The following is a 20,646-nucleotide window of genomic DNA, read 5'->3' as shown; positions in this document are numbered from 1 at the left end:
TGCATTTGCTGATTACATTTCCAGAAGCAAATAAACCTGAGGCAATTTGGGAACTAGTCACTGATATTCTGTGGGGTCTCCTCTGGCTAAACCCCTGCCAGGATCAGGCCCAGAGCACACAACACCTCTAAAAATGGGACCCATTCAGAAATCGTGACTCGGGGGTTTGAGGTTCTAACACTCCAAGCTTGCTTCGAGTGTCAGATTTCTGTGTAGCTTGGACAGCCCACTGTGGAGCATGGGCAGATGTAGGAGAAGGGTTCCCAAGCTTCCTAGCTCTGCCTGCCCTCCAGCCCCATCACTGAGTGACTCGGACAGCACAGTTGAGTCCTCTGCCACAGCATAGAGTATCTGCAAATGGAAACAGCTTACTGCCTTTCCCCCTTCACTGCGCATTTTAAAGATAGTGAAACCTGCCAACATACCCAGTTCCTGCTAGACGGGGAGCCGCTGACACCAGAGGTCTTCATCCTAAAGGACAAGGAGTTATTGGTGAGGTTGCATGGGCAGTGGGCAGTATCTGTTCAGATATGGAGGCAACTGTGTTTATGAAGCATGCCTGCACATTCCCTTGGGGGCCACTTGGCCATCAGGGAACCTCAGCTGCTTGGTTTAGTGTGCACCAGCTCTAACCCAGTAGGGGAAAAACTTCCTAACTGTCAGGTCAGCTAAGCACTGGAATAAATTGTGCAGGGAGGTTGTGGAATCTCCATCACTGTAGATTTTTAAGAGCAGGTTAGAGAAACACCTGCCAGGGATGGTCTAGATAATATTTAGTCCTGCCATAAGCACAGGAGACTGGACTAGATAATCTCTCAAGGTCTCTTTCAGTCCTACAATTCTCCCTGAGGAATACACAGAGGGCCACAAAATCCAGGGATTCCCAAAGTTATACACAGATTTCAATGATCCATTGGTATCTAGCCCCAACTACCCACAATCTCTGGGCCTCCACAACTGCCCTCTCCAGCTCCCTGCTAGCACAAGCCCATCAGTGATGTGCTACCAGGTCCTGTCACAGTAGCCACTGCCCAAAGGATCTGCTGAATGGGCTTTGTACAGGGGGCTGCACAGAGATGGGAAGGCTGCTTAAAGTAGCTGATGGGCACAATACCCCAGCCGTAGACTGGTCGGGAGGTTTCGACCTTTCCATACCCAGAGTGCAGCCAGAGACTCCGTCAGTGCAACCTTCATTTATGTTAAGAGGAAGAGGCAGATAAAAATCATCCAGTTTCTCTTGGGGATCCAGGCAGCATCATTGCAACTGATATTTCAGAGAAAAATAATCCATTTTCTATGAAAACTCACCCCCCAAAATGGATGAAAAGTAAACATTTTAGTTTTTGTCAAAATGTTTCAGGGGCGGGGTGGGCGGGGTGGAGGGGACTGTCTGTTTTTCAGCCCAGCTCTGGTTCAAACCATGAGCCTCTGTCCTTCGTGCTACAGGACCACACCCCTAGGTGGCAGCACTAGATCCCATCAGCCTCCCACACTCAGCACCCCCTGGACGTCTGCTAGGCCGGGGCTATGCCAGCTCTGTACCAGGGGGATCCCCTGGAAAAGGCCTGTCTTCAGCAGCCCATCCATCAGTGGAACACTTTAGAAACATGACAAAGGCCAGACTGGGTCAGCCCAATGGTCCATGTAGCCCGGTGTCCTGTCTTCTGACAGTGGTTGGTGCAGATGCTTCAGGGGGAATGAACAGGGCAATTATCAAGTGATCCATCCCATCATCTGCTCCCAGCTTCTCGCAGTCAGAAGTTTAAAGACACCCAGAGCATGGGGCTGTGTCCCTGACCATCTTGGCTACTAGCCATTGATGGACCTGTCCTCCATGAACTTATCTGATTATTCTTTGGATCAGTTATACTTTTGGCCTTCACAACATCCTTTGGCAGTGAGTTCCACAGGCTGGCTGCGCACTGTGTGAAGAAATACTTTCTTTTATTTGTTTTAAAAGCTGCTGCCTATTAACTTCATTGGGTGACCCCCTGGTTCTTGTGAAGGGGTTAACAACACTTCCTGATTCACTTTTTCCACACCACTCATGATTTTACAGGCCTCTATCATATCCCTCCTTTCCAACCTGAACAGTCCCAGTCTTTTAAATCTCCCCTCATATGGAATCTGTTCCATACCCCTCATCATTTTTGTCACCCTTTTCTGTACCTTTTCCAATTCCAGTATATCTTTTTTGAGATGGGGCAACCAGAACTGCACGCAGTATCCAAGGTTTGGGCAGATCCTGGGTATATAGAGAGACAATATGATATTTTATGTCTTATTTTCTATCCCTTTCCTAATGGTTCTTCGCATTGTGTTAGTTTTGATTTGGTTGTGGTTTTTGACTGCTGCTGCACATTGAGTGGGTGTTTTCAAAGAACTAGGGGTAATGACCCCAGGATCTCTTTCTTGAGTGGTAACAGCTAATTTACACCCCATCATTTTGTTTGAATAGCTGGAATTACGTTTTCAATGTGCATTACTTTTCCTTTGTCAACATTGACTTTCATCTGCCACTTTGTTGCCCACTCACCCAGTTTTGTGAGATCCCTTTGTAACTCTTTGTAATCTGCTTGGGACTTAACTATCTTGAGTTATTTTGCCTCGAATGGGAATTTTCCCACCTCACGGTTTATCCCTTTTTCCAGATCACTTATGAATCTGTTGAATAGGACTGGTCCCAGTACAGACCCCTGTGGGACACCACTAGTTACTCCTCTCCATTCTGAAAAATGACCATTTATTTCTACCCTTTGTTTCCTATTTTAACCAGTTTCTGATCCATGAGAGGACCTTTCTTCTTAATTCATGACAATTGACTTTGCCTAAGAGCCTTTGGTGAGGAACATTGTCAGAGGCTGTCACGGAGTGGGGGGGGACGTCAGGGCCCTGCCCCCCTCTTCCTGGGATTCACCGTGACTCTCAGCCAGCCAGTAAAACAAAAGGATTATTGGACAGTAGGAACGCAGTCTAAAACAGGGCTTGTAGGTACAGCCAGGACCCCTCAGTCAAGTCCTTCTGGGGGACAGGGAGCTTAGACCCCAACCTTGGGGTTCCCTGCGTTCCACCACCCAGCACCAAACTGAAATTAAAAATTCCTCCAGCAGCTCTTTCCCCCCTCCCCCCCAGCTCCTCCTCCTCCTTTGTCCAGTCTCCCCGCCAGAAGGTGTCACTTCTCCCAACCCCCCTCCTGGCTCAGGTTACAGCTCAGGTAGCTTCCTTCAAGGGAAGTCCCCCATCCCCAATGTAAATCCCCTGCAACATTCCCAGGTCAAATCTGCCCCGCTCCCTGCTCCATCACAGAGGCTTTCTGAAAGTCCAAGTACACTATATCCACCGGATCCCCCTTTCCTACATGTACCAAGATCACCTCTGGAGCCTTTTTTAAAAATCAGCATCAGATTAGCTCTCTGCCAGTCATCTGGTACAGAGGTTGATTTAAGTGATACGTTACATACCATGGTTAGTAATTGTCCAATCTGATATTTGAGTTCCTTCAGAACTCTTAGGTGAGTCCCATCTGGTCCTGGTGAATTATTACTGTTTAATTGATCAATTTGTTCCAAAAACCTCTTCTAATGATACCGCAATGTGGGACAGTTCCTCAGATCTGTCACCTAAAAAGAATCAGGTGTGAGAATCTCCCTCATATCATCTGCAGTGAAAACCGATGCATTTATCCTCCCTACAATAGCTTCATCTTCTTTGTCTGCTCCTTTAGTACCTGAATCGTCCAGGGTCCCCACTCATTGTTTAGCAGGCTTCCTGCTTCTGATGTACTTTGAAAAAAAATTGTTGTTAGTTCTTGTGTCTTTTTCTAGTTGTTCTTCAAATTCTTGTTTGGCCTGCCTAATTATACCCTTAAACTTGACTTGCCAGAGTTAATGCTCCTTTCTATTTTCCTCAGTACGATTTGACTTCCAATTTTTAACAGATTTCTTTTTGCCTCTAACCACCTCTTTATTCTCAGTGTTTAGCTTCAATGGTGGTTTTTTGGACATCTTACTGGGATTTTTTTTGTTGTGGTGGTAATTTAGGGGATACATTTAGTTTGAGCTTTGATTATGATGTTGTTAAATTATTTCCATGCAGCTTGCAGGCACTTCACTCTTGTTACTCTTCCTTTTAATGTCCGTTAACTAACTACCGCATTCTTATGTAGTTCCCCTTTTGGAAGTTAAATGTTACCATGGTGAGCTTTGTTGGTATTTCACTCCCTACAAGGATGTTAAATTTAATTACATTATAGTCACTATTACCAAGTGCTGCAGATATATTTACCTCTTGGACCAGACCCTGTGCTCCACTTAGGACTAAATCAAGAATTTCCTCTCCCCTTGTGGGTTCCAGGACCAGCTGCTCCAGGAAGCAGTGCTGCCTAGAAATTTTTTCTCTGCATCCCGTCCTGAGGTGACATGTACCCAGTCAATACAGGGATAGTTAAAATCCCCTATTACTATTGGGATTTTTTGTTATCTTAACCTCGCTAATGTCCCTGAACATTTCACAGTCACTGTCACCACCCTGGTCAGCTGGTCAGTAATATATTCCTATTGCTATACTCTTATCCAAGCATGGAATTTCTATGCATATTCTATGGTTCAGTTTGATTCATTTAAGATTTTTACTATATTTGACTTTCTTTCTTTCACACATAGTGCCACGCCCTTACCAGCACGACCTACACGGTCATTCCTCTACCTTTTGTGCCCTGGTATTACCCTGTCCCGTTCATTATCATCGTTCCATCACGTTTCTGTGAGCCCTGTTATAGCAATGTCCTCATTTAATATCAGCCACTCAAGTTCACCCATCTTAGTATTTAGACTTCCAGCACTTAGACTACACAAGCACTTAGAAACTTGGTCAATATTTAGATGTCCACCTTCATGGGATGTAATTGAATGAAACTCTTTCTTTTGTCTGTTTCTCTTCAGTCCCTACCTGCACTTCATCAACGTCTATCCTCTTTTCTTGCCTAGGATATAGAGTATCCTCTTTAATAAATCCTCCCCTAGGAGATTTACCCAGGCTCTTGGTGGATTCTCCATCACTTGACAATTGGCTGTTTTTTTCTAAAAGCTCTGCTCTAGGGATTATTGTGGGCAGGTCTCTGGCCTGTGCTACACAGAGAGTCAAACTAGATGATCACGATGGTCCCTTCTGGACTTGGAATCCATGAATCATTCTCCTTAGGTCCCCTTAAGTGGAGCCCATGGGAACCCCGGTTCCCGTTGGACAGTACTAGAGAACGGACCCCCATGTGGCTGTATCTTCCCTGCCCTGCCTTGATATTCCAAGGAAGCTGGTGCATTTTTCCAGTCCAACCCCCCAACTCCCCACCACACACACACACACACTGGGCTCACTACAGCTAAGAAACTGAAGCTCTTTGAGTTCCACTGAAGTCGAGGCACTTTGCTGAAGTGGGGACCTCAGTAAATAAACAGCTGGCTGGAACCTTGGTCCTTCTTTATCCATCTCCTACGCACCACTGTTTGCCCTGCCCCCTGCCATGCGCCATGCTGGAAAGTACATTGCCAGCCCATTGGCACAAGGACCAGGGTCTAAATCTTATCACTGGGGGTTAGTTGCTTAACACCCTTTGAAGATATAGGCCCATGTCATTCTATCTGAGCCTGGCACACTTCTCCCTGAGGCCCTGCCCCCACGCCACCTCTTCTCCCTGAGGCCCTGCCCCCACCCTACCCCTTTCCGCCAATCCCCTACTCCCACACTGCCCCTTCTACCCAATCCCCTGCCCCCACCCCAACACTTCTCCCCAAGCCCCTGCCCCCACATAACCCCTTCTCCCCGTGGCCCTGTCCCCAGGCCACCTTGAGCCCCAAGTCCCTGCCCCCACCCCGCCCCTTTTCCCTGTACCCCTGCCCCCACCCCACCCCTTCTCCCCGAGGCCTTGCCCCCATCCTGCCCCTTTTCCCCAAGGTCCTGCCCCTTTTCCCCAAGGTCCTGCCCCCACCCTACCCCTTCTCCCTGAGACCCTGCCCCCATACCACCCCATCTCCCCGATTCCCTGCCCCCACATAACCCCTTATCCCCAAGGCCCTGCCCCCATCCCACTCCTTCTCCCCAATCCCCTGCCCCCACGCCGCCCCTTCTCCCTGAGCCCCTGTCCTCACCTCACCCCTTCTCCCCAAGGCTGTGCCTCCATCCTGCCCCTTCTCCCCGAGCCCCCCACCCCACACTGCCCCTTCTCCCCAAAGCTCTACCCCCACCGCACCCCCCTGGGGGCCTGAATGTACCTTAAAAAATAGCCTCCGTTTAATGATGCCCCCACATGCAGGTCTAGTACCCAGAAAAAGTGGACGGTTGTGACCTAAACCTGACAAGAAATGCTGTGCTGAGTTTTAAATTGCCTGCTTTGACCAGAGTACAGCGTCCTGCCAAAGACAACGGCAACACCTGGCAGGTTGTGTCAGGCAGACTTGTAGCCCATGAAGGGGTACCTGCATGCACTGTCTGCCTGTCTCTCTCTCTCACAGACACATACACACACGCTACACAAGCTGTGCATCAGCAGACATGTGACGTCAAGCGACCTGGGTCTAGGCTCTGCTACTGACTTTCTGTGTTGTCTTGGCCCAGTCACCTAAACACCCAGCGTAACATTTTCAAATGCACCTAGCTGATTTAGGTGCCCAAGTTCTGTGCCAATGGGATTTAGGGCCCTGGAGGAGGCTTATTCTTGATTACCTGTTAGTCTCTCTGTTGTTAAAAGGGGGCTGATGGCCCTGGTCCCCCTTGGTAAAGCACTTTGAGACCTGTGGATGCCAAGTGCTATATATAGACCATGGTCAGGTTTTTAAAGATATTTAGGTGCCTAACTCCCATTGAAATCAGAGTTAGGAACCTAAATACCTTAAAAAAACCTGGCCTTGGGTTCTTGTTAAGAACCAGTACACTACAAAGTAAACCAAATTCTACTCCCTGTGCGGACAACATGATTGGCCTCTTCCAGAGGGAGATTGTCTCTATGCAGGGGCTGGCTCTGTTCAGACCAGCAGCTACCTGGACAATGGCTGTTAAATACAGCTCCATTTCTAATGCGGACAAACCCACAGACGCGCTGGCCAGACGACACTCCTCAGTTCATGCCTTCAGCACGTCTTCTGATCTTTTTAGATCATTACCTCCATCATTTTTTCTCTCCAATATCCACCCGGCTTACCGAGCTCGCTGAATAATTTGCAAATGTAGCCGTTGAATAACTTATCCACTATTGTTTTCCAATATCATATTTGGCTAACGATTATCTACCATTCCCCCAGCTCTGCCGGGAAGGAAAGGCGATGGAAGTGACACGTTAGCAGGGAAAATATTCCACACCCCAGGGCGATGTGGATTTTCTCTGTGTGCCCAAGAAATCCCACCCTACATCAGATCTTCTCCGGCTGGATCAGCAGTCATTCAAACACCCACACAACTGCTTCTGCTTATACTTTTCAGCTAAAGACACTGATTTTTTTCCCAGAAAGCGGGAGAGAATTCGATTTTTTTAATATAATTTTGATGGATAATATTGATGTTTATTTTAGAGCATTTTTTTCCCATTTTTATCTATTTAAATGTTCACACTTGCAGGAAATTATGGGGGGGCGGGGAGGGTGCCAGGCAATGGCGGGGATCAGACAATTATTTAATGGCAGACATTGAGGTTCCAAAAATGAAAGCTTTATAGCTGTTAAACATCAAATTGTCACCATCACAGGTCAAAATATACCCAGTCAATATCCTTAACTGAAACTCTAATATGTTCTCAAGTAGCATTTGTCTTCCTTTGCCTAGCGGTAAATGTCTAGAATCATCAATGGGAATATTTCTTGTCGGTTTGTGTGAGTGGTGAAATCAACGTTGACTGATAATCTAATCTTGCCAAGATTAGACATAAGGCATTTGACACTGCTGTGTCCAGACCAATAGTCCTATTCTTTCTTGCCTAGTCTTCCCATGAGAAATGACTTAGCTAGCAAGAGCACTGCAGTGTGAGATCCAGGGCTACAAGACCCGCAGCGGGCATGGAATGGGGGAAGTTCTCTGGCGTGTGTCATGCCGGAGGTCAGAGCAGATGATCACAGTGGTCCTTTCTGACCTTGAACTCTATGAATTCTCTTCTATTCTGCAGAGGTTTTGATACCGCGTCAGCACCAAAGCCGGGGTCAGCTGAGGGTCTGGCCTGCAGTACTGCATGCTCGGGCTGTGCCCAGCCCCAGAAATTAAAAACCAACCAACCAACACAAAAATCATTACAGGACTAGAGGTCTTAGTGAATTCAGTGGTGGAGAAAGTTTCCGGGCTGACAAGCAGCTTGAGTTCTCAGTGGCTCTCACGTGCGACCCTGCTCTCTGACCTGACGACACAACCTCACAGAGGAGAGAGCTCTTAGTTCCATCCATCTCGGTTTTGTGACGCGGACACTTGTCCACCAGGCATTGGACTGGAAACCTCGTTCTGTTTGAAATGCAAAAGGGAAACCTGCTCAGGGCCAGGGGCTGGTGCATTGTCCTCTCCACACTGAGGGGGTGGGGGCAGATTGGGGAATAAACTTACCCTCGCCGGGCTTCTGACCAGGGTAAGATGGTACAGCTCTGGGGTCCTAGGCTGGAGAGCTGGGGTGGGGGGGAATTGGCTGGAGCCTCTCTATTGTTGGCTCATGAGTGCCTAGTGAAAGCATTCATGTAACTGCAGCTGGGTGCATCCCTGGCTGTGTCTGGCTGTGGAAGTGCAGAACCCAGAGAGGATTGCTGCTTGTCACAGCCTCACAGTGTGAGAGGGAGCCCAGGTTGGTATGCCAGAGGGCTCAGCGGTACCCCCGTTCCAGGTTGCATCCTGGGCAAGTCCGTCACACCCACCTAATGAACAATCCCTGCTAGACCGTGAGTCCATTTCCTTCTTGTTACTAATGGAGAGACCGTGGTTACAGCAGAGAAGTCAGGACTCCTAGGTTCTGTCTGTCATTCTCTGTGTGACCTTCACCAAGTCACATCTCCCTTTCCCTCAGTTTACCTCTCAGTATAATGGGTATATGTTCATAGCCACTTTCCTTTGCTAGGTGTTTTGAAGATCCTTCAATGAAAGGTGCTGCACAGTATGATGATAGTTACTGATTGATTTCTGATCCCTTAGCAATAGCCCAGTGTGCCTGCAGAAAGTGTTTGTGTCTCCCCACAGTCACCTTTCTCCAAATATCTCTGTCTACTATCTACCCATTAACATGGGGAGAAGGGGTGCGGTGGGGGCACTCATATTCCCATCACCTAGGCATTGGTGCAGTACACAGGGAAACTGAGGTACACGCAGTATTCATACAAGAAAGTAAGACTCACATGCAACATAACAAAGGGGAAAACCCCACTTCGTCACATTATGCAGGAGGTCAGGCTAGTCCATTGGTCCCTCTGGCCTTAAAAACTACGAATGCAAATGCATTTGACCAAGGACAGAATTTCACCTGCAGATGGTGCAATGTCCCTTATCCCACCAAAAAAATAGTCTAGGACTTCCCTAGAAGAAAGGATTAAATTTCCAGGGGGAGGCAAAGGAAATGCACTATCTCCCAGGCAACACCTTGGACGTGGGGGACCCTGTCCCCTACCAGGAAACAGCCCCCTAGTGCCTGTGCAATATCTTGCCTTGGCAATGGCTGACCAGGACATCACAATTTAAGCTCTCCAGAAGCCACTGAGGTTGATTTCAGCATCAAACTTCTTCCTATGTCAGTGAGGAGCCTCCAGACATCAAGAGTTAGAGAGCAGTGGTTCAGTGTTCCCTAAGGATGGATCTTTAATCCATGAATCCCCAACGCTATACAGCTCCCCCTTCCCCCAAACGAAGCATCTTCCTCTTGCATTGGGTGTGATGACTGCTCCTGCCCTGGTGGGGACACCATCCTGAGACACACCTTTGAATCGCCTTGGATTCCTCCTCTAACGCTACCTCTTTCCAGAACCAAATCAGAATTTTTCCCATTTTTCCCATTTCTAAGAGACCCAAGTCTGAATTGCCCCTGAATCACCATATTTGGGACCCATCTACATCTCTCCAGTCTATAGAGAGATTTTCATAGATTCATAGACTCTAAGGCCAGAAGGTATCATTGTGATCATTTGGTGTCTGACCTCCTGTATCCATAAACCTTTCCTGAATTAATTCCAGTTTGAACTAGAGCAGATATCTTAGAAAAAAATCCAGCCTTGATTTTAAAATTGCCAGTGAATCCACTTGATAAATTGTTCCCAGGGTTAATTACCTCACTATGAAAAATGGACACCTTATTGCCAGTCCAAATTTGTCCAGTTTCACCTTCCACCCATTGGATCTTGTTATGCCTTTGTCTGCTCGACTGAAGAGCCCCTTATCAAATATTTGTTCCCCACCAGGGTGCAATCCACTACCCAGCCCTCGTGTTCCCAGCCTTGGACAGGTTTCCACTGAGAAACTGTGACCTCAAGCTGAGATCCCCTGCTGGTGAAATGAACCCATTGGGTTTGATATGGCTGTGCTATAATAAAGGCTCTCCGTGCATTCCTTCTGGCCAGGATGAGATTCAGGCAGATTGCTTGTGTCTGGGGTCTTCTTTTGTGCCTCTTCTTTCATGAGGCATCTGGCTTGTCTCCTCTGCTGTGATTTGGGGTAAGTGCTGGCTTTGCCATGTGCAGTGCAACGAAATAGATAGGAAGTCCCACGTCCCACCTACTGTACGGGTAATGTATTAAAGGGACTGGTTCAAAGTGAGACGTGTCTGCTGCAGAAGTGAGATGACCTGTCAGAAAAGTGCTGAGACAGAAAGTCAATTTCACCAAATATTCATTTTGTTCCTATATATATATATAGGTTTGGGCTGAAAAAGCTCCCCGGGGTCTGATCAATAAGCTCATTGTTCCTATATCCAATGATATGTATGGCACATATACACAATCACTAATGATACTGATTTCACAATGGTTCTGTTTCCTCCTGTTTGAAAGTTACGAACAGTCTCTCTTGTCGGTTACCAAAGTTCTCCTCTCTCTGACTCCAGTCACTTCAATTGCAGTCAGAGCTTTTTCTTAGTGTCACTGAAAATCCATGTTGGCTTGTTCGGGGAAGCCTGTGTTCAAATGATCCCATGGGAATTGTCGCTCATGGTGCTAGAAGGGCTCTGGGCAGCGTTTGTCACTTTGATTAATCCCATCGTGGCGACAGCGCTTTAAATTGTTCTGCTTTGTTACTGAGCGATTTGCAAGCTTTGGACAGACATACTATTGAAACAAGTATCAGAGGGGTAGCCGTGTTAGTCTGGATCTGTAAAAAGCAACAGAGAGTCCTGTGGCACCTTTAAGAGTAACAGATGTATTGGAGCATAAGCTTTCGTGGGTGAATGCCCATCCGACCAAGTGGGCATTCAGCCACGAAAGCTTATGCTCCAATACATCTGTTAGTCTTAAAGGTGCCACAGGACTCTCCGTTACTATTTCAGAGTAGCAGCCGTGTTAGTCTGTATCCGCAAAAAGAACAGGAGTACTTGTGGCACCTTAGAGACTAACAAATTTATTAGAGCATAAGCTTTCGTGGGCTACAGCCCACTTCTTCGGATGCATATAGAGTGGAACATATATTGAGGAGATATATATACACACATACAGAGAGCATAAACAGGTGGGAGTTGTCTTACCAACTCTGAGAGGCCAATTAAGTAAGAGAAAAAAACTTCTGAAGTGATAATCAAGATAGCCCAGTACAGACAGTTTGATAAGAAGTGTGAGAATACTTACAAGGGGAGATAGATTCAATGTTTGTAATGGCTCAGCCATTTCCAGTCCTTATTCAATCCTGAGTTGATTGTATCTAGTTTGCCTATCAATTCCAGCTCAGCAGTCTCTCCTTGGAGTCTGTTTTTGAAGTTTTTCTGTTGTAAGATAGCCACCCGCAGGTCTGTCATTGAATGGCCAGACAGGTTAAAGTGTTCTCCCACTAGTTTTTGAGTATTATGATTCCTGATGTCAGATTTGTGTCCATTAATTCTTTTGCGTAGAGACTGTCCGGTTTGGCCAATGTACATGGCAGAGGGGCATTGCTGGCACATGATGGCATATATCACATTGGTAGATGTGCAAGTGAACAAGCCCCTGATGGTATGGCTGATATGATTAGGTCCTATGATGATGTCACTTGAATAGATATGTGGACAGAGTTGGCATCGGGCTTTGTTACAAGGATAGGTTCCTGGGTCAATGTTTTTGTTCAGTGATGTGTGGTTGCTAGTGAGTATTTGCTTTAGGTTGGGGGGTTGTCTGTAAGCGAGGACAGGTCTGTCTCCTAAGATCTGTGAGAGTAAAGGATCATCTTTCAGGATAGGTTGTAGATCTCTGATGATGCACTGGAGAGGTTTTAGTTGGGGGCTGAAGGTGACAGCTAGTGGTGTTCTGTTATTTTCTTTGTTGGGCCTGTCTTGTAGGAGGTGACTTCTGGGTACTCGTCTGGCTCTGTCAATCTGCTTTTTCACTTCAGCAGGTGGGTATTGTAGTTTTAAGAATGCTTGATAGAGATCTTGTAGGTGCTTGTCTATGTCTGAGGGATTGGAGCAAATGCGGTTATATCTCAGAGCTTGGCTGTAGACAATGGATCGTGTGGTGTGTCCTGGATGGAAGCTGGAGGCATGTAGGTAAGTGTAGCGGTCAGTAGGTTTCCGGTATAGGGTGGTATTTATGTGACCATCGCTTATTAGCAAAGTAGTGCCCAGGAAATGGACCGCTTGTGTGGATTGATCTAGGCTGAGGTTGATGGTGGGATGGAAATTATTGAAATCATGGTGGAATTCCTCCAGGGCTTCTTTTCCATGGGTCCAGATGATGAAGATGTCATCAATGTAGCGCAAGTAGAGTTGGGGCGTTAGGGGACGAGAGCTAAGGAAGCGTTGTTCTAAGTCAGCCATAAAAATGTTGGCATACTGTGGGGCCATGCGGGTACCCATAGCAGTGCCACTGACTTGAAGGTATATATTGTCCCCAAATGTGAAATAGTTGTGGGTGAGGGCAAAGCAAGCTCTTCCCTACACCTCATAACCTTTCATGCCATGCAGTGAGGCTCCTCAAAGTTCACAGCCAAAAGGCATTTGCCACTGTCTGCTCCAGCCACATCTTGACGTCCTTACTCGGTTTTGACTTTCTAACCCCCCAGGCAAAGCACACTTGACTCACAAACTGAACAAAGGGAGCTGAGAATGTGGCTCTGTGGACATATGGAAACCCCCAGTGAAGTACAATTTGTGCTAGCTCATGTTAATCTGAGCTCTCCTGCCCTGGAAAGAGTGGGGAAGTGTTCCACTTTGCCAGCTGGCCGAACCGACTGAGCAGACACTGGGAGATTGACGAAGATGCTTTGGAGCCTATCTGCATTAACCACATTTATAGCATTCCCAGGTCGGTTTGGATTTTTCCTCTGGACATCAACCCTATTTAGCATCTGTTGTCCTGTAAATGTACCTAAGAAGTGATCCCCACTCCTTGCGCTGCATAAAAATATGGCAGGCTCTTCTCATGTTAAACTGACTCTGTCGCTGTCATTTTTATTGCTGACATTTCAGACTGTCATGACAACGCCGCAGTGTTTGCTGATGGCCGCGATTCCGAATTTTTTCCTTCCCTTTGATCTTTTATTGGCAATTTTGAAACACAACTCCGTTTTTCCTCCCATCAGTGTAGGTTTGGGGAATGGGCTTGCGGGCTTTGAAGGGAGATGACAGAGCTACTAAAACATTTTATATAACTTTGTTCCAAATAAAAAATCCATCCAGATACAAAAATAATCACATTATTTCTGATCCTGCAGTAGTAAGTTCTCTCTGGTTTAACTGCATTTTGTCTGCTGACCATTCTTTTTTTTTTTCTTTTTTCCTTCCTTCCTTTCTTTCTGTCTGGCACCCATCCCCACAGCATCTGAGCATTGCCAGTTACCTACTGCCACTCCCGTTTGACCAAATTCTGCTTTGACTTTGACTGGGGCAACTTCGCTCTCCCCAAAGGGAGTCTCACAACCGCATCTGAGGGCAGAACTGGGAGAATCCATGTTTATTTTTGGTGATCTGGGTAAACGTCAATCAGGCTGAGGCAGAGTTTGTGAGAGCAACGTACACTGGAAGAGAGAGGATGGTCTCAGGGTGAAGGCTATTGAGTGCTGCCCTGGAGAATTGGATCGGATCCCTGCCTCTGCCACAGACTGACTGTGTGATACTGGGCAAGTCACTTAAACCGAACGTGTCACTAATTGTGTGATCCTCATATCCTGGGTGCAGAGGCACTGAACACTCATTGGTGCCACTGGGGACTGTGTTTTGAACATACGAAGCGCTGCCTAACGCTAAGTACTCTGAAGATTCCAGTCCTGGCGTCTCAGCTTGGCCATGCTGAAGTAGGGGACACTTTTTACCGTGATCTCCCTGTGCCTCATTTCCCCAATCTCTACAATGGACATAATAATTGGAAAACAAATTAATTCCTCTGTCTTCAGTACAGGGTTTGAATAAAGCCAGAGGCCAGACCCGGATCAAGGAACAGCAATCAGAGTTTGAATAGCTGCTCATGAAGCGAGCACGGTCCATGCTATGCACTGAATGAGGCAGAGGTCCTGTGGCTAAATTCTACGTGGCCTGTAATAACAAACTGTCTCATGAGGGATACACACAAAGAGGGCTGGCAGGCAGTCTTAATTCTGTCATGCCCTAACTTTTAAGTGCTTGACTTTGTAACCTTAATAATGTTCTTTTAGTGTAGTATTTTGGTAGATGACCTACAAATGGATAATGCTGCTGTTATTACAGTTGTTGTTTGGACCTACAGAGGACACTGAATGCATGAGACATCAGCGATGAGTCAGACTGGCTTCAGCCACTTGGCCTGAATCCTCACAGGAATTCCAGGGCTGCAGCATGTCTATTATTGGATGGCTTTCCCTCTGAGCTCAGTGAACTACATCATGCTCTCTGTCATATGGCTGGACCACAGTCTCCTCATCCCAATGTTCTATTTCCTTTCGACGCTGGCATTGGCAGACTTGGGCTTATCTGTCTTCACCTTGCCCACCATGCTGAGCATCTTCTGGTTGGATTCCAGCTCCATCCAATTCAATGCCTGCGTTACCCAGATGTACTTCATCCAGCCTTCTCCACCGCGGAGTCTGGGGTCCTGGGTCGCCATGGCGTTTGACTGCTTTGTGGCCATATGCAACCCTCCGAGATATGCTCTTGACAAATGCCAGGAGCACAAAGGCAGGGGCGGTGATTCTATTGCGGGCAGTCTGTGTGATGCTGCCAGTTGTCTTCCTCATTAAAAGGCTTCCCTTCTGCCTGCACTCGGATGTGCGGAGGTTGGCCCATGGGGACAAAACAGGTCAACAGGTCAACTTGTACGGTGTGACTGCCATGGTACTGACCAAGGGATTGGATTCCTTGTCCATCCACCCATCATATGTCATGATCCTGAAGGCCGTCCTGAGCACTGCCTCCTGGGAAGAGCACGTCAGGGTATTCAGCACCTGCATTTCTCACACCTGCTGCACCATCTACATCCCACTCATTGGGTTGTCCGTCCTACACAGGTTTGGGAGGCACCTGTCCCACCTCTCGCACACGCTCCTGGCCGATGCCTACCTGCTGATGCCCCTCTTCCCCATCGCGTCCTGAACCCCATCATCGACAGCTTGAAAAAAAGCAGATCCGTCGGAGGATTCTGGGAATTATTCATCGGAGAAGAGTCCAATCAGCAAACCCCTTCTAGTGGGGCATGGCTCCCTGGATCAGCTGCCTCGTGCTCCATAGAGATCCAGGGAATTCTGCAGGGCTGTCCCAGCGGATTGGCTGTTACTGAGGGGAGTTTGTTAGGACACAGCCAGTTTCCTGGCATCTTCCCTTCTCCACTCCAGAGCATAAACCTAAGGCCCAAATGTGGTTTTCTTGGATATCACCCCAGCCTACCCCACCCCAGCTGCCAAGCTTGTATCATAAATGATCTTCCAAGTTGGGGACAGAACCTAGATCCCCCAATTCCCAGCCTAGCCCCCTAACCATCAGACCATCTTTATACATCACACCACACACAGGGTCACAGGGAAGCAGAGTCCACCACAACGTTGTCCTCGGAAGGGAGGGGCTACTGCAGTGCATGTGATCAAAGAGTGCAAAGAGATCCTGGAGTCATTATGGATAGTTCTCTGAAAACATCCACTCAATGTGCAGCGGCAGTCAAAAAAGCAAACAGAGCGCTGGGCATCATTAAGAAAGTGATAGATAATAGGCCAGAAAATATCATGTTGCCTCTATATTAATCCATGGTACGCTCACACCTTGAATACTGCGTGCAGATGTGATCGCCCCATCTCAAAAAAGATATCTTGGACTTGGAAAAGGTTCAGAAAAGGGCAACCAAAATGATTAGGGGTATGGAATGGCTTCCATATGAAGAGAGATTAATAAGACTGGGACTTTTCAGCTTGGAAAAGAGACGGCTCAGGGGAGACATGATTGAGGTCTATAAAATCATGAGCGGTATAGAGCAAGTAAATAAGGAAGTGTTGTTTGGGAGGGAGATTTGAAAAAAAAATCACACCCCAACAAACATTTTTCAACGGGTCCATTTGTGTTTTCTCCCAAAAGATTGTTATAAAAACACAATCAAAATGATTGTTCATGAAAGAAAAGATGTCAACAGATTTTTGGATACAATTTTTGAAAATAAAATCAAATACGACCATATTTTTAGGGGGGGAAATGAAGAATTTTGACAATATCAATAATTTGTTGTACAAATTTATTTGTTTTGAAAAAAGAAAATCAGCAAAAATATTTCTTTTGAAAATTTGGACCAGCTCTAATAATAATACAGAAATGGCTGCTGCTTTAATTCCCAGATTTATCAAAAATAAAACTCCACAACTCAGTTTATTTTTATTTATTTAAACTCTACATGAAAAATAAGAGGGTTATCAAGAGGTCACAAATGTGTTGCAAACAGAACAGTTTTAATTTCAGTATTATGAACCTCCAAAGTGCAAAAATCTTGATTCAGGACCCCCAAAAATCGAAAGATTGGTTCCAAAACCACGATTTTTAATAATAATAATAATAAATTTGGATTCTGTTTATTCACCTTCTGGGTTTTCAATCTTTAGGATGCATTTGGGTCACATTTCCTGAATAACCATGAATGCCAGAAACTTACTTCTTGTTGTCATGGAAGCTGAGAGTCTCATATAATCACGTGACTCCAGCAGTTGAGGCTTTGCATTAAATATAGCGAATCTCCTGATGAAATGCAAGCATGAGCAATGCTGTGTGAATGTGTACAGTAAATGGAGGTCTCCTTAGTCATACTGAGCAGAGAATTGCTTAATCAGATTTTCTTCTGAACATTCTCCTCTCCCTGTCTCTGAATTGAACAGTGCCAGGGTGGAAGATGGTGACACATAAGAACATAAGAACGGCCATACTGTGTCAGACCAAAGGTCCATCTAGCCCAGTATCATGTCTTCCGACAGTGGCCAGGGGATGTTGACAGACAGACACCTGGTCTGGGGACCAGTCCCATCCGGAGCCTCACCGCACCTGCCTGATTCACTGTGGTGTTACTCCAATTTAATGCCATTCTCCAAGGGCTTATGCTGGTGAACGCCATCCAGAAGGATGTTATCAATGAAAGAGAAGTCAGAAAAAAGCTGCAAGAATGATTCAAAGGTTAGAAACCCTGATGCCTAGACCATAAGAACATAAGAACAGCCGTACTCGGTCAGACCAAAGGTCCATCCAGCCCAGTATCCTGTCTACCGACAGTGGCCAATGCCAGGTGCCCCAGAGGGAGTGAACCTGACAGGTAATGATCAAGTGATCTCTGACAAACAGAGTCTAGGGACACCATTCCTTACCCGTCCTGGCTAATAGCCATGAATGGACTTAACCTCCATGAATTTATCCAGTTCTCTTTTAAACTCTGTTATAGTCCTAGCCTTCACAACCTCCTCAGGTAAGGAGTTCCACAAGTTGACTGTGCGCTGCGTGAAGAAGAACTTCCTTTTATTTGTTTTAAACTTTCTGCCTATTAATTTCATTTGGTGACACCTAGTTCTTGTATTATGAGAAGAAATAAATAACTTTTCCTTATCTACTTTCTCCACATCACTCATAATTTTATATACCTCTATCATATCCCCCCTTAGTCTCCTCTTTTCCAAGCTGAAAAGTCCTAGCCTCTTTAATCTCTCCTCATATGGGACCCTTTCCAAACCCCTAATCATTTTAGTTGCCCTTCTCTGAACCTTTTCTAGTGCCAGTATATCTTTTTTGAGATGAGGAGACCACATCTACATGCAGCATTCCAGATGTGGGCATACCATTGATTTATATAAGGGCAATAATATATTCTCTGTCTTATTCTCTATCTCCTTTTTAATGATTCCTAACATCCTGTTTGCTTTTTTGACCGCCTCTGTACACTGCACGGACAACTTCAGAGAACTATCCACGATAACTCCAAGATCTTTTTCCTGATTTGTTGTAGCTAAATTAGCCCCCATCATATTGTATGTATAGTTGGGGTTATTTTTTCCAATGTGCATTACTTTACATTTATCCACATTAAATTTCATTTGCCATTTTGTTGCCCAATCACTTAGTTTTGTGAGATCTTTTTAAAGTTCTTCACAGTCTGCTTTGGTCTTAACTATCTTGAGCAGTTTAGTATCATCTGCAAACTTTGCCACCTCACTTTTTACCCCTTTCTCCAGATCATTTATGAATAAGTTGAATAGGATTGGTCCTAGGACTGACCCTTGGAGAACACCACTAGTTACCCCTCTCCATTCTGAGAATTTACCATTAATTCCTACCCTTTGTTCCCTGTCTTTTAACCAGTTCTCACTCCATGAAAGGACCTTCCCTTTCATCCCATGACAACTTAATTTACGTAAGAACCTTTGGTGAGGGACCTTGTCAAAGGCTTTCTGGAAATCTAAGTACACTATGTCCACTGGATCCCCCTTGTCCACATGTTTGTTGACCTCTTCAAAGAATAAATTAGTAAGACATGATTTCCCTATACAGAAACCATGTTGACTTTTGCCCAACAATTTATGTTCTTCTATGTGTCTGACAATTTTATTCTTTACTATTGTTTTGACTAATTTGCCCTGTACCTACTGTCACAGACTCACAGATCGTGCCCGCTCTTGGCCCCGTGCGGTCTGTGGGGGGTGGCCCTTTCAGTGCGACAGCACTTCTTGGGGGTCCACTCTCTCTCGGGGTCAGGCCCCTCCGCCTCCTGGAGCCGCACCTCTCTGAGCCTTAGCACTTCTGTCTCTGCCGTGGGCCCCCTCAGGGAGTCCACTCGCTCTGGACCCGCGGGGCCTCCACCCCCAAAGGGGTTGATGCAACCCTGTTCTCTAGACCGGAGTGACTCTCAGCTAGCATAAAACAGGAGGATTTATTGAAAGTTGAACACAGCACAGGAAACTCTCAGGGACTCAGGCCTGGCCTCCCTCAGCCCAGCACATCCCAGTCTCTCTGCATCCAGGTGGGCTTTGCCTGCTCCCCCTCTCCAGCCCAGAGCCCCCCTGCTTCCCAGCTGGGCATCTGAGATCCCTGGCCCCAAACCCGGCCTCTGTCCATTGTCTTCTCTCCAGGTAAACAGTGTCATAAACCGGGGCCTCCTCTCCTCGCTTCTGTCTTCTGGCTGGAACCGGCTGGTTAGGTCACTGGCTCCTCACTCTGCAGCCATTGTCCTCCCACTGGCCAGAACCGGCTGCGATTCCTCAGCTGGGTCTCCGGGTCACCGGTCGCTGGGGTATCCATCCTCCAGACCATTGGCTGGCGTCCCACATTGCCTCTCCGGTCCTCTGTAACAACAAACTCCCTCTCCCCTCACCTCGTTAAACCAGTAACACCCAGGGACACTGAGTCCCACCCCCTCCGCATGCAAACCATTGAAACCCCACCGAAAACAAGAAAATAGACAAGAAAATCCTCCATTTCGTCACACCTACTTTAGATTTACTGGTCTGTAATTGCCGGGATCACCTGTAGAGACCTTTTTTAATATTGGCGTTACATTAGCTATCTTCCAGTCGTTGGGTACAGAAGCCGATCTAAAGGACAGGTTACAAACCCTAGTTAATAGTTCCACAATTTCACATTTGAGTTCTTTCAGAACTCTTGGGTGAATGCCATGTGGTCCTTGTGACTTATTAATGTGAAGTTTATCAATTAATTCCAAAACCTCCTCTAGTGACACTTCAATCTGTGACAGTTCCTCAGATTGGTCACCTACAAAAGCCGGCTCAGGTTTGGGAATCTCCCTAACATCCTCAGCCGTGAAGACTGAAGCAAAGAATCCATTTAGTTTCTCTGCAATGACTTTATCGTCTTTAAGCGCTCCTTTTGTATCTCGATCGTCCAGGGGCCCCACTGGTTGTTTAGCAGGCTTCCTGCTTCTTATGTACTTAAAAAACATTTTGTTATTACCCTTTGAGTTTTTGGTTAGCCGTTCCTCAAACTCCGTTTTGGCTTTTCTTATTACATTTTTACACTTAATTTGGCAGTGTTTATGCTCCTTTCTATTTACCTCACTAGGATTTGACTTCCACTTTTTAAAGGAAGTCTTTTTA

At 46.4% G+C, this 20,646-nt stretch overlaps 1 pseudogene; it reads left to right on the top strand.

The window, feature by feature from the left end:
• Nucleotides 1-14,940: 14,940 nt before the first annotated feature.
• Nucleotides 14,941-15,679, top strand: LOC135984080 (olfactory receptor 51L1-like; annotated as a pseudogene).
• The last annotated feature ends 4,967 nt before the right edge of the window (nucleotides 15,680-20,646 follow it).

This window comes from Chrysemys picta, chromosome 1 (assembly GCF_011386835.1).
Source record: "Chrysemys picta bellii isolate R12L10 chromosome 1, ASM1138683v2, whole genome shotgun sequence".
In the NCBI taxonomy this organism is placed as follows: domain Eukaryota; kingdom Metazoa; phylum Chordata; order Testudines; family Emydidae; genus Chrysemys; species Chrysemys picta.
The sequence above is the reverse complement of the archived record's forward strand: the minus strand, read 5'-3'. Positions and strand labels throughout refer to the sequence as shown.